The following is a 15,025-nucleotide window of genomic DNA, read 5'->3' as shown; positions in this document are numbered from 1 at the left end:
ACCTTCACATTATACTGGAGCCAGCCCCTTATCATTACAAATAACAACTCTAACGTTGGATAACTTAACATAACGGGCACTCAGCGCACACAAGGACAAAAGACAGGACAACACAAAAAATTATACTGCCCATAGTGCCAGTCGCCAGAGCCTCGTTTTCTTCAGTCCAGGGTGTACTAAGTGGAAGTGAGGTTGACTTTTGGGTGCCTACGTAGGAGGTACCCCTTACCCCCCTGCGTTTGGTCCGGGATGATGATGTACATCACTAACTCGCATATCTGCGAGCCGTTCCAGTACCCGCCACCGGTGGACCCGCGCTGTTCCCTGTGGCAGATTTGTCAAGGGAACCTTCATGCGGGGGTCAACGAGTGTCATCCCTCTCCCCGTAGTACCTGGGTGCAAGGATGAACGAGTTTCATCTCTACCCTCGTAGTGCGAGGCACTTGGCTCTTCCACAGGGTCTAGTAACCTCCTCTTTCCTAAACAATAAATTTGGTATGTTAGTTACAGGATATCTATACAGATAAATATGAGGTCCATTGTGCACGGGACTGTTCAGGGTTGCACCTCTACGGATGTTTCACCTTTGTTCCTTTGTCTAACGAAGCAGAGGGAAAATTTTGATCCATAATAAATTTTGTTCAAACAAACCAAGGTGAGTTTGAGACAGGTTATTTGCATTATAAAATATTATTATATCCATAAAATACAATTAAAGTTATTTTAATGCCAGTAACTTCATTTGACATACGTCTGAAAGATCCATTAAAATATTAAAATAATACAATGTTGAAGTTACCTCAAACTGCTGATGATATATAAACTTCAGCATTTGTCAAATTCATTTTGAATCCAAATGACCATTAAGAATTCTAATACTCGTTCTAATAGCAATTAAGCTAATGGTCTTCATTAATTTATAAGAGTAAATTCCTAACTTCTTTAGAGAAGTTACCGTTCCAGAAGGTAGAGCTCCTCTTTACCGTTCCAGAAGGTAGAACTCCTCTTGAACGCACAATGATGGGTGTACGCACTATTGTTTTAACATTAAATTGATCTAGAAGTACAGGATTTAACCTAGAGTATTTTCTAACTTTTTCATGGTGGGCTTCTTTAAGTGACTGCCCACTTTCTAGTCTTACTGTGATGTCTGTTACATAAGGCGGTATCTCCTTTAATAGATACTAGATCTGGTTTCAGAATTTCATTGTTATTAAATGTTTGCTCTTTAGCTATTGTCATATCATGTAGATTGTTTGAAATTAGATCAGTAATTTCATCGTGTCTTTTCACTCTCAACCCTTTATTAGCTGGGCTTTGACCAAGGACGTGTCCCATGGTTTCAGGTGAAGCCTGACATCTTCTGCAATGATCGCTGGACACGCATTTTGCAATTTTCAAGATGGAATTTAGACCAACGATTGAATTTAGACCAACAGTGTTGGTCCGTATCTTCAGAAAATCATTGTACATGTTCGGCTTCAAGGGGTGTAAGGGGTGACCTTCCACGTAGTACACCCAAATGTCAACCTCACTTCCACGTTAGTACACCCTGGACTGAAGACTAACGAGGCTCTGGCGACCGGCCCTATGGCCAGTATAATTTTGTTTGTATTGTCCTGTTCTTTTGTCCTTATGTGTGCTGAGTGCCCCTTTACAGCCTCAGCTTTTAACGAAAGTCAGAAGATTTTAATATTTTATGATTTTATTTCTGCAACGTTAGAGTTGTTATTTGTAACGATAAGGGACTGGACCCCGTTTAATGTGACGGGTGCAAAATAACCTTAGTGCCTACGCACCCAAAATTTTAAATTCAAATTTAAATGTTTGGCTTCAACAAATCTGGGTCGAATAGAACAATATTTGATTTTGGGTCATCCGTAAAGGATTCTACACCCATACCTTGTACCGGTTGGGATTTCCAATCCGAGAATGATTTAGCCTTTAAATGGTTCTTAGCTAGGTTTAATTCCTTAACGTTTAATTCGCCCGATATTCCCAGTGTTTTAGCAATGGCTTTAGCTCTATTTTCTAAAATTTGTAAATTGATACAAAAATGTCACATTGATGACCTTTGAAAGTTTAAACTTATTCCAGCTGTTTAAGACTGCTAATTGGACAATGTTTGACATCTTAGGGATCCCTAAGGCTCCATCCCTCCTTCTAGAATAGAAGAGGGAGTCTGTCGTATTACTTGGGTTCTTATAAATGATGTGAAATTTTCTAGTTTCAAAATCTATTTTCTCTAGGAAATTCTTAGAGAGCCCTGCGTTTGTCCAATTGTATTGGAGTTTGGGTAAAATATACTTACAGACTAAGGTTGATTTTTGATGTGGTTTGAGTGAGAGTTTACAAAGATTGGTTGTTGAAATCTTTGTATAGTAAATTTATTTGATATGCCCTGTGCAACTGTATACGGATTGCCTAAGTACTCGAATGGTTCATCGCTCTTAACAGTTTTGATCGGTATTCCTGTTATGTACAATGTCGGTTCAATAGAAATCCAGTTACGTCTCGAGTTTTCTATGGCAAAAGCAATACACTTGTTATGAACTAGGGTCATATCGAGTTTACCTATTTCTACAACCACTAAATCTAATTGCTATTGCATGTCTTCTTCTTTGGTTGTAAAAAGTATTATATCATCCGCGTAAGCTAGTGCGGATAGATTTTGAGTGTCAAGGGGGATTCCCAGATTTGTGGAATTAAGATCTTTAATGATCTGTTCGAACACCAGATTAAACAGAAACAGAGCAACTTGTACCTTTTATAAAGCCTTTCTGTTCATCACAAAAGTCTATTGATGTTCTTAGTGTTTCATCAACTAGACTTGTGAAGAATCTGCATAAGATTGTACTGATTGTAATTGGATTCCAGTTGCTGACGATCCTTCTATCCTTTCCTGCTTCAGGAATGAAGATCGTACGATTCTTATTCCAAGACTTAGGGAAATATCCCGTGAACTAAATTAAATTGATCTGTAGTGTTAATGTTATGTTTATGCCTTTAGTTCTAAGGTGACGTCTTTTCAAACCATCAGTACCAGTGGCACTGTCCTTAAGTTTTTGAAGCCGAATATTAATTGTTGCGTGAGAAGTTGGTTTTAACATTCTACTGTTATTGTCTTCTTTAATTGGATCATAATCAAAGTCAAGTCTGTTTGACCCTGCAGATCCCCATAAGTCCTCATAGAATGTAACGAAGTCTTTAGCCGTTGGTTTTGCCTCTGTCTCATTCAGGAATTCGTTGGAGTTTTGCATGATGGGGTCGGCTATTTTCTGCGGGCATTTACGAAATACGGCTTGAGTTTTCCCATACATTTTGGATTTTTCATTTTTGTTACATGATTTCTTGGGATTTTTTTTTATAACTTGGTCTACTTCTTGGTTTGTAGTTTTAAGATTGGTAGTTAGTTCATCTATAATTATGTTAATCTCTGTTTCTACCTTTACCATTAAAATACTTTTAATCTTTGCATCAATTTGTCTCAACGCAGAGTTCGGATTAATGGGTAGAGATCGAATCATTTCCATGTATGATTCGTGATCTATATACACAGCGTGTTTATAAATAAGTGGTGCGGTTATAAAAATTAATAATAAATCTATTTATTACCTTACACGGGTAAAACCTACACCGTAAGCAGTGGCAACTGTCCAAGTTTCTGATCCATTATTCACAATCCTTCAATATGCGCACCATTGGTCACACGACACACATCGACGCGGTAATCAAATTCATTCCATACTCGCTGTAGATCGTCCACCGTGATGGTTGGCAGTGCATTAGTTATCCGTTCACAAACTTCCTCCAGGGACACGGCCCCCTCCATGTAGGACTGCCTTGACGGGGCGAGGGGGCTTAGTAGGGAGGCCAGATTCATCTAATCATTTCACCCATTCGTCACATCCATATCTCACGTTTTCACCATTCCATCACGTCATTCATCTCCATATCTTTGACCTCCCTCTAAGAGACTAAGGTAGGGAGGTCATTTTCATCTCATCATTTCACTCATTCTTCACATCCATATCTCACGTTTTCACCATTCCATCACGTCATTCATCTCCATATCTTTGACCTCCCTATAACTAAGGGTCCTGCTAGAGGAGACAAACTCGATAAAAACCCCTATCCCAAGGTGTGAGTTGCACGTGCCGATGGGACAGTGTTGGCTGCAGGGGTAGGTGCAGTCGCGAACGTGGCCTCGGGGATTTCGGTTTGGTTCTCGAGTAGCCTCCATTTTTGGGGGTAGGCCTTCCTCGGCATAGAGGGCATGTCGAGGCGACAATTTATGGACCCTCCACACTAACAAATTTTGTATATGGGTACAAAAAACAACTCAAACGGGGGGAAACCCCCAAAACGAGCGCGGCCTTCGAGCCCGCTCCAATTAGTGGAAAAGACAAGTAACGTGCCACGTTACCTTGTTATCAGTATTGTTGAGAAGACCGATAGTAACGATGTTTCTGCAACAACAAAGAAACACGGAGCTGCTACATTGAAAGACTTGTCACCATTCCTTATCAAGAAACAGCTAGACTACGCCGCTGGTTCCGATGTTCCAGAAATAAAGAAGCTGAGAAACGGGAGTCTACTTATCCAGACCAGCACAGATCGCCAGACAAACAACCTTTTAAAGCTAAGATCTTTGGGCGACTTCCCTGTTAATGTTGAACCTCACCGTCAACTTAACAGTAGTAGAGGTGTGATTCGCCACTGGGATCTGCTAAATGCTGAGGAGGAAGAGATTCTTGAAGCACTCTCAGACCAACATGTGACCGCAGTACAGCGAATAAAGACTCGTAAGTCCGGAGAACTAGTACCAACTGCTTCACTCATAGTGACCTTCCGAACGACCACTCTCCCAGATATGGTACGGGCTGGATGTTTGAGACTCAAAGTCCGGCCGTACATACCTAACCCGATGCGGTGTTTCAAATGCCAGCACTTTGGGCACACTCAGCCTTCCTGCAAGGCCACTACCGCCATTTGTGGTAAGTGTAGTAAGCCTGATCATGGGACCGAACCTTGTTCTTCAGGTCCCAAATGCATTAACTGCCAAGGCGAGCACCCAGTCTGGCATCGTGACTGCCCCTCTTTCCAACAAGAGAAGAAAATCAGAGAGTTGGTCGTCACAGAGAAAATCTCTGCTGGTGAAGCAAAACAACGTCTCCGTGACAGTATACGCACCACTTTACCTGTGCCATTCGCTACACTTGCTGCAGCTGCTCTTACCCGTCGCAGTATAGGGGTACAAACCAGCGACGTGTCCACGCAAACAACAACGCTTCCTGTAGTAGCTCGTCCTGCTTCGAGGAAACCAGCAACCACTCCTCGCTCCACAGAGAAGAAGTTGAAGCAGGTTCACACAAAAGAATACTTCCTGAAGACCAGTAGCTCTCCAGTCAGGGTGGCAGCCACCACCCTGAAACTTAAGGCGCAGCTGAAAGCTGCCCGGCGGGCGCTCAAAGCACCCGCCCCCACTCCTCCTCCTTCATCCCCTTCGCCCTCTGTGTCCTTACCCGAGGACATGATACAGGACGAAGCCGCGGATGAAGAATTTATCAAGGTGACAGGGCCTAGAAATAGAGTACGCCTTAAAAGGTAACAATCACACCTACAGCTATGGCTTATTGTCTCCAATGGAACCTTAACGGTTTCCGTACACATCTCGAGGAACTGCAAATTCTAATATCTGAATTTGACCCTGCCATTATATGTCTCCAAGAGACTCATTTTCGTCCAAATGAATCAGTGATTCTGAACGGATACACGCTTTACCGCACCGACAATCTTCCTGAGGGTCGTCGTGCACACGGTGGTGTTGCAATCGGTGTTCGAGATAACATCCACTCAACGCCAATCTTTCTCACCACCCCCCACCAAGCTGTCGCCGTGTGGGTCCATCTACCACAGCCAATATCTGTGTGCTGTGTCTACATCACAAGGGAGGAGCGATTCTCTCTTGAGGACCTCCTTTCTATATTCGAACAACTTCCGTCTCCTGTAGTTCTTTTGGGTATTTTAATTCCTACCATCGTTTGTGGGGTTCCGTTCGTACAGAGCCCCGGGGTCAAATTGTAGATGAATTCCGTGAGGCATCAGGTTTAACGTTGCTGAATGATGGGACTCCCACATATTTCAGTCCTCCCTCAGGCACACACTCTGCGTTGGACTTGTCCTTCTGCAGTCCCAGCCTTGCTCCTACCACATCTTGGAGTCTTCACCCTGATTTCTGTGAGGTGTACTAAGCATTCTGGACTCGGCATCCTCCATGACAAAATGAGAGAGCGGCAGTTGTCTATCCCCTTTGTTGTTCAAGGGGATTGGGTTTTCTGTCGGGGTTTTCTCTCTTAGCCTTTGGGTCAAAACCCGTCCGCAAGGCAGCGGTGTTTGTTGTCAGTATTTCCTCCTCTAGCCTCTGAATTTAAATTTTAAAGTTTAGGTGCGTCAGCATTTAGGCTATTTTGCTACCTTCACATTATACTGGAGCCAGCCCCTTATCATTACAAATAACAACTCTAACGTTGGATAACTTAACATAACGGGCACTCAGCGCACACAAGGACAAAAGACAGGACAACACAAAAAATTATACTGCCCATAGTGCCAGTCGCCAGAGCCTCGTTTTCTTCAGTCCAGGGTGTACTAAGTGGAAGTGAGGTTGACTTTTGGGTGCCTACGTAGGAGGTACCCCTTACCCCCCTGCGTTTGGTCCGGGATGATGATGTACATCACTAACTCGCATATCTGCGAGCCGTTCCAGTACCCGCCACCGGTGGACCCGCGCTGTTCCCTGTGGCAGATTTGTCAAGGGAACCTTCATGCGGGGGTCAACGAGTGTCATCCCTCTCCCCGTAGTACCTGGGTGCAAGGATGAACGAGTTTCATCTCTACCCTCGTAGTGCGAGGCACTTGGCTCTTCCACAGGGTCTAGTAACCTCCTCTTTCCTAAACAATAAATTTGGTATGTTAGTTACAGGATATCTATACAGATAAATATGAGGTCCATTGTGCACGGGACTGTTCAGGGTTGCACCTCTACGGATGTTTCACCTTTGTTCCTTTGTCTAACGAAGCACAGGGAAAATTTTGATCCATAATAAATTTTGTTCAAACAAACCAAGGTGAGTTTGAGACAGGTTATTTGCATTATAAAATATTATTATATCCATAAAATACAATTAAAGTTATTTTAATGCCAGTAACTTCATTTGACATACGTCTGAAAGATCCATTAAAATATTAAAATAATACAATGTTGAAGTTACCTCAAACTGCTGATGATATATAAACTTCAGCATTTGTCAAATTCATTTTGAATCCAAATGACCATTAAGAATTCTAATACTCGTTCTAATAGCAATTAAGCTAATGGTCTTCATTAATTTATAAGAGTAAATTCCTAACTTCTTTAGAGAAGTTACCGTTCCAGAAGGTAGAGCTCCTCTTTACCGTTCCAGAAGGTAGAACTCCTCTTGAACGCACAATGATGGGTGTACGCACTATTGTTTTAACATTAAATTGATCTAGAAGTACAGGATTTAACCTAGAGTATTTTCTAACTTTTTCATGGTGGGCTTCTTTAAGTGACTGCCCACTTTCTAGTCTTACTGTGATGTCTGTTACATAAGGCGGTATCTCCTTTAATAGATACTAGATCTGGTTTCAGAATTTCATTGTTATTAAATGTTTGCTCTTTAGCTATTGTCATATCATGTAGATTGTTTGAAATTAGATCAGTAATTTCATCGTGTCTTTTCACTCTCAACCCTTTATTAGCTGGGCTTTGACCAAGGACGTGTCCCATGGTTTCAGGTGAAGCCTGACATCTTCTGCAATGATCGCTGGACACGCATTTTGCAATTTTCAAGATTGAATTTAGACCAACGATTGAATTTAGACCAACAGTGTTGGTCCGTATCTTCAGAAAATCATTGTACATGTTCGGCTTCAAGGGGTGTAAGGGGTGACCTTCCACGTAGTACACCCAAATGTCAACCTCACTTCCACGTTAGTACACCCTGGACTGAAGACTAACGAGGCTCTGGCGACCGGCCCTATGGCCAGTATAATTTTGTTTGTATTGTCCTGTTCTTTTGTCCTTATGTGTGCTGAGTGCCCCTTTACAGCCTCAGCTTTTAACGAAAGTCAGAAGATTTTATTATTTTATGATTTTATTTCTGCAACGTTAGAGTTGTTATTTGTAACGATAAGGGACTGGACCCCGTTTAATGTGACGGGTGCAAAATAACCTTAGTGCCTACGCACCCAAAATTTTAAATTCAAATTTAAATGTTTGGCTTCAACAAATCTGGGTCGAATAGAACAATATTTGATTTTGGGTCATCCGTAAAGGATTCTACACCCATACCTTGTACCGGTTGGGATTTCCAATCCGAGAATGATTTAGCCTTTAAATGGTTCTTAGCTAGGTTTAATTCCTTAACGTTTAATTCGCCCGATATTCCCAGTGTTTTAGCAATGGCTTTAGCTCTATTTTCTAAAATTTGTAAATTGATACAAAAATGTCACATTGATGACCTTTGAAAGTTTAAACTTATTCCAGCTGTTTAAGACTGCTAATTGGACAATGTTTGACATCTTAGGGATCCCTAAGGCTCCATCCCTCCTTCTAGAATAGAAGAGGGAGTCTGTCGTATTACTTGGGTTCTTATAAATGATGTGAAATTTTCTAGTTTCAAAATCTATTTTCTCTAGGAAATTCTTAGAGAGCCCTGCGTTTGTCCAATTGTATTGGAGTTTGGGTAAAATATACTTACAGACTAAGGTTGATTTTTGATGTGGTTTGAGTGAGAGTTTACAAAGATTGGTTGTTGAAATCTTTGTATAGTAAATTTATTTGATATGCCCTGTGCAACTGTATACGGATTGCCTAAGTACTCGAATGGTTCATCGCTCTTAACAGTTTTGATCGGTATTCCTGTTATGTACAATGTCGGTTCAATAGAAATCCAGTTACGTCTCGAGTTTTCTATGGCAAAAGCAATACACTTGTTATGAACTAGGGTCATATCGAGTTTACCTATTTCTACAACCACTAAATCTAATTGCTATTGCATGTCTTCTTCTTTGGTTGTGAAAAGTATTATATCATCCGCGTAAGCTAGTGCGGATAGATTTTGACTGTCAAGGGGGATTCCCAGATTTGTGGAATTAAGATCTTTAATGATCTGTTCGAACACCAGATTAAACAGAAACAGAGCAACTTGTACCTTTTATAAAGCCTTTCTGTTCATCACAAAAGTCTATTGATGTTCTTAGTGTTTCATCAACTAGACTTGTGAAGAATCTGCATAAGATTGTACTGATTGTAATTGGTCTCCAGTTGCTGACGATCCTTCTATCCTTTCCTGCTTCAGGAATGAAGATCGTACGATTCTTATTCCAAGACTTAGGGAAATATCCCGTGAACTAAATTAAATTGATCTGTAGTGTTAATGTTATGTTTATGCCTTTAGTTCTAAGGTGACGTCTTTTCAAACCATCAGTACCAGTGCACTGTCCTTAAGTTTTTGAAGCCGAATATTAATTGTTGCGTGAGAAGTTGGTTTTAACATTCTACTGTTATTGTCTTCTTTAATTGGATCATAATCAAAGTCAAGTCTGTTTGACCCTGCAGATCCCCATAAGTCCTCATAGAATGTAACGAAGTCTTTAGCCGTTGGTTTTGCCTCTGTCTCATTCAGGAATTCGTTGGAGTTTTGCATGATGGGGTCGGCTATTTTCTGCGGGCATTTACGAAATACGGCTTGAGTTTTCCCATACATTTTGGATTTTTCATTTTTGTTACATGATTTCTTGGGATTTTTTTTTATAACTTGGTCTACTTCTTGGTTTGTAGTTTTAAGATTGGTAGTTAGTTCATCTATAATTATGTTAATCTCTGTTTCTACCTTTACCATTAAAATACTTTTAATCTTTGCATCAATTTGTCTCAACGCAGAGTTCGGATTAATGGGTAGAGATCGAATCATTTCCATGTATGATTCGTAATCTATATACACAGCGTGTTTATAAATAAGTGGTGCGGTTATAAAAATTAATAATAAATCTATTTATTACCTTACACGGGTAAAACCTACACCGTAAGCAGTGGCAACTGTCCAAGTTTCTGATCCATTATTCACAATCCTTCAATATGCGCACCATTGGTCACACGACACACATCGACGCGGTAATCAAATTCATTCCATACTCGCTGTAGATCGTCCACCGTGATGGTTGGCAGTGCATTAGTTATCCGTTCACAAACTTCCTCCAGGGACACGGCCCCCTCCATGTAGGACTGCCTTGACGGGGCGAGGGGGCTTAGTAGGGAGGCCAGATTCATCTAATCATTTCACCCATTCGTCACATCCATATCTCACGTTTTCACCATTCCATCACGTCATTCATCTCCATATCTTTGACCTCCCTCTAAGAGACTAAGGTAGGGAGGTCATTTTCATCTCATCATTTCACTCATTCTTCACATCCATATCTCACGTTTTCACCATTCCATCACGTCATTCATCTCCATATCTTTGACCTCCCTATAACTAAGGGTCCTGCTAGAGGAGACAAACTCGATAAAAACCCCTATCCCAAGGTGTGAGTTGCACGTGCCGATGGGACAGTGTTGGCTGCAGGGGTAGGTGCAGTCGCGAACGTGGCCTCGGGGATTTCGGTTTGGTTCTCGAGTAGCCTCCATTTTTGGGGGTAGGCCTTCCTCGGCATAGAGGGCATGTCGAGGCGACAATTTATGGACCCTCCACACTAACAAATTTTGTATATGGGTACAAAAAACAACTCAAACGGGGGGAAACCCCCAAAACGAGCGCGGCCTTCGAGCCCGCTCCAATTAGTGGAAAAGACAAGTAACGTGCCACGTTACCTTGTTATCAGTATTGTTGAGAAGACCGATAGTAACGATGTTTCTGCAACAACAAAGAAACACGGAGCTGCTACATTGAAGGACTTGTCACCATTCCTTATCAAGAAACAGCTAGACTACGCCGCTGGTTCCGATGTTCCAGAAATAAAGAAGCTGAGAAACGGGAGTCTACTTATCCAGACCAGCACAGATCGCCAGACAAACAACCTTTTAAAGCTAAGATCTTTGGGCGACTTCCCTGTTAATGTTGAACCTCACCGTCAACTTAACAGTAGTAGAGGTGTGATTCGCCACTGGGATCTGCTAAATGCTGAGGAGGAAGAGATTCTTGAAGCACTCTCAGACCAACATGTGACTGCAGTACAGCGAATAAAGACTCGTAAGTCCGGAGAACTAGTACCAACTGCTTCACTCATAGTGACCTTCCGAACGACCACTCTCCCAGATATGGTACGGGCTGGATGTTTGAGACTCAAAGTCCGGCCGTACATACCTAACCCGATGCGGTGTTTCAAATGCCAGCACTTTGGGCACACTCAGCCTTCCTGCAAGGCCACTACCGCCATTTGTGGTAAGTGTAGTAAGCCTGATCATGGGACCGAACCTTGTTCTTCAGGTCCCAAATGCATTAACTGCCAAGGCGAGCACCCAGTCTGGCATCGTGACTGCCCCTCTTTCCAACAAGAGAAGAAAATCAGAGAGTTGGTCGTCACAGAGAAAATCTCTGCTGGTGAAGCAAAACAACGTCTCCGTGACAGTATACGCACCACTTTACCTGTGCCATTCGCTACACTTGCTGCAGCTGCTCTTACCCGTCGCAGTATAGGGGTACAAACCAGCGACGTGTCCACGCAAACAACAACGCTTCCTGTAGTAGCTCGTCCTGCTTCGAGGAAACCAGCAACCACTCCTCGCTCCACAGAGAAGAAGTTGAAGCAGGTTCACACAAAAGAATACTTCCTGAAGACCAGTAGCTCTCCAGTCAGGGTGGCAGCCACCACCCTGAAACTTAAGGCGCAGCTGAAAGCTGCCCGGCGGGCGCTCAAAGCACCCGCCCCCACTCCTCCTCCTTCATCCCCTTCGCCCTCTGTGTCCTTACCCGAGGACATGATACAGGACGAAGCCGCGGATGAAGAATTTATCAAGGTGACAGGGCCTAGAAATAGAGTACGCCTTAAAAGGTAACAATCACACCTACAGCTATGGCTTATTGTCTCCAATGGAACCTTAACGGTTTCCGTACACATCTCGAGGAACTGCAAATTCTAATATCTGAATTTGACCCTGCCATTATATGTCTCCAAGAGACTCATTTTCGTCCAAATGAATCAGTGATTCTGAACGGATACACGCTTTACCGCACCGACAATCTTCCTGAGGGTCGTCGTGCACACGGTGGTGTTGCAATCGGTGTTCGAGATAACATCCACTCAACGCCAATCTTTCTCACCACCCCCCTCCAAGCTGTCGCCGTGTGGGTCCATCTACCACAGCCAATATCTGTGTGCTGTGTCTACATCACAAGGGAGGAGCGATTCTCTCTTGAGGACCTCCTTTCTATATTCGAACAACTTCCGTCTCCTGTAGTTCTTTTGGGTATTTTAATTCCTACCATCGTTTGTGGGGTTCCGTTCGTACAGAGCCCCGGGGTCAAATTGTAGATGAATTCCGTGAGGCATCAGGTTTAACGTTGCTGAATGATGGGACTCCCACATATTTCAGTCCTCCCTCAGGCACACACTCTGCGTTGGACTTGTCCTTCTGCAGTCCCAGCCTTGCTCCTACCACATCTTGGAGTCTTCACCCTGATTTCTGTGAGGTGTACTAAGCATTCTGGACTCGGCATCCTCCATGACAAAATGAGAGAGCGGCAGTTGTCTATCCCCTTTGTTGTTCAAGGGGATTGGGTTTTCTGTCGGGGTTTTCTCTCTTAGCCTTTGGGTCAAAACCCGTCCGCAAGGCAGCGGTGTTTGTTGTCAGTATTTCCTCCTCTAGCCTCTGAATTTAAATTTTAAAGTTTAGGTGCGTCAGCATTTAGGCTATTTTGCTACCTTCACATTATACTGGAGCCAGCCCCTTATCATTACAAATAACAACTCTAACGTTGGATAACTTAACATAACGGGCACTCAGCGCACACAAGGACAAAAGACAGGACAACACAAAAAATTATACTGCCCATAGTGCCAGTCGCCAGAGCCTCGTTTTCTTCAGTCCAGGGTGTACTAAGTGGAAGTGAGGTTGACTTTTGGGTGCCTACGTAGGAGGTACCCCTTACCCCCCTGCGTTTGGTCCGGGATGATGATGTACATCACTAACTCGCATATCTGCGAGCCGTTCCAGTACCCGCCACCGGTGGACCCGCGCTGTTCCCTGTGGCAGATTTGTCAAGGGAACCTTCATGCGGGGGTCAACGAGTGTCATCCCTCTCCCCGTAGTACCTGGGTGCAAGGATGAACGAGTTTCATCTCTACCCTCGTAGTGCGAGGCACTTGGCTCTTCCACAGGGTCTAGTAACCTCCTCTTTCCTAAACAATAAATTTGGTATGTTAGTTACAGGATATCTATACAGATAAATATGAGGTCCATTGTGCACGGGACTGTTCAGGGTTGCACCTCTACGGATGTTTCACCTTTGTTCCTTTGTCTAACGAAGCACAGGGAAAATTTTGATCCATAATAAATTTTGTTCAAACAAACCAAGGTGAGTTTGAGACAGGTTATTTGCATTATAAAATATTATTATATCCATAAAATACAATTAAAGTTATTTTAATGCCAGTAACTTCATTTGACATACGTCTGAAAGATCCATTAAAATATTAAAATAATACAATGTTGAAGTTACCTCAAACTGCTGATGATATATAAACTTCAGCATTTGTCAAATTCATTTTGAATCCAAATGACCATTAAGAATTCTAATACTCGTTCTAATAGCAATTAAGCTAATGGTCTTCATTAATTTATAAGAGTAAATTCCTAACTTCTTTAGAGAAGTTACCGTTCCAGAAGGTAGAGCTCCTCTTTACCGTTCCAGAAGGTAGAACTCCTCTTGAACGCACAATGATGGGTGTACGCACTATTGTTTTAACATTAAATTGATCTAGAAGTACAGGATTTAACCTAGAGTATTTTCTAACTTTTTCATGGTGGGCTTCTTTAAGTGACTGCCCACTTTCTAGTCTTACTGTGATGTCTGTTACATAAGGCGGTATCTCCTTTAATAGATACTAGATCTGGTTTCAGAATTTCATTGTTATTAAATGTTTGCTCTTTAGCTATTGTCATATCATGTAGATTGTTTGAAATTAGATCAGTAATTTCATCGTGTCTTTTCACTCTCAACCCTTTATTAGCTGGGCTTTGACCAAGGACGTGTCCCATGGTTTCAGGTGAAGCCTGACATCTTCTGCAATGATCGCTGGACACGCATTTTGCAATTTTCAAGATGGAATTTAGACCAACGATTGAATTTAGACCAACAGTGTTGGTCCGTATCTTCAGAAAATCATTGTACATGTTCGGCTTCAAGGGGTGTAAGGGGTGACCTTCCACGTAGTACACCCAAATGTCAACCTCACTTCCACGTTAGTACACCCTGGACTGAAGACTAACGAGGCTCTGGCGACCGGCCCTATGGCCAGTATAATTTTGTTTGTATTGTCCTGTTCTTTTGTCCTTATGTGTGCTGAGTGCCCCTTTACAGCCTCAGCTTTTAACGAAAGTCAGAAGATTTTAATATTTTATGATTTTATTTCTGCAACGTTAGAGTTGTTATTTGTAACGATAAGGGACTGGACCCCGTTTAATGTGACGGGTGCAAAATAACCTTAGTGCCTACGCACCCAAAATTTTAAATTCAAATTTAAATGTTTGGCTTCAACAAATCTGGGTCGAATAGAACAATATTTGATTTTGGGTCATCCGTAAAGGATTCTACATCCATACCTTGTACCGGTTGGGATTTCCAATCCGAGAATGATTTAGCCTTTAAATGGTTCTTAGCTAGGTTTAATTCCTTAACGTTTAATTCGCCCGATATTCCCAGTGTTTTAGCAATGGCTTTAGCTCTATTTTCTAAAATTTGTAAATTGATACAAAAATGTCACATTGATGACCTTT

Source organism: Lepisma saccharinum, unplaced genomic scaffold (genome assembly GCF_977018435.1).
Source record: "Lepisma saccharinum unplaced genomic scaffold, izLepSacc3.1 HAP1_SCAFFOLD_35, whole genome shotgun sequence".
Classification (NCBI taxonomy): Eukaryota; Metazoa; Arthropoda; class Insecta; order Zygentoma; family Lepismatidae; genus Lepisma; species Lepisma saccharinum.
The sequence above is the reverse complement of the archived record's forward strand: the minus strand, read 5'-3'. Positions refer to the sequence as shown.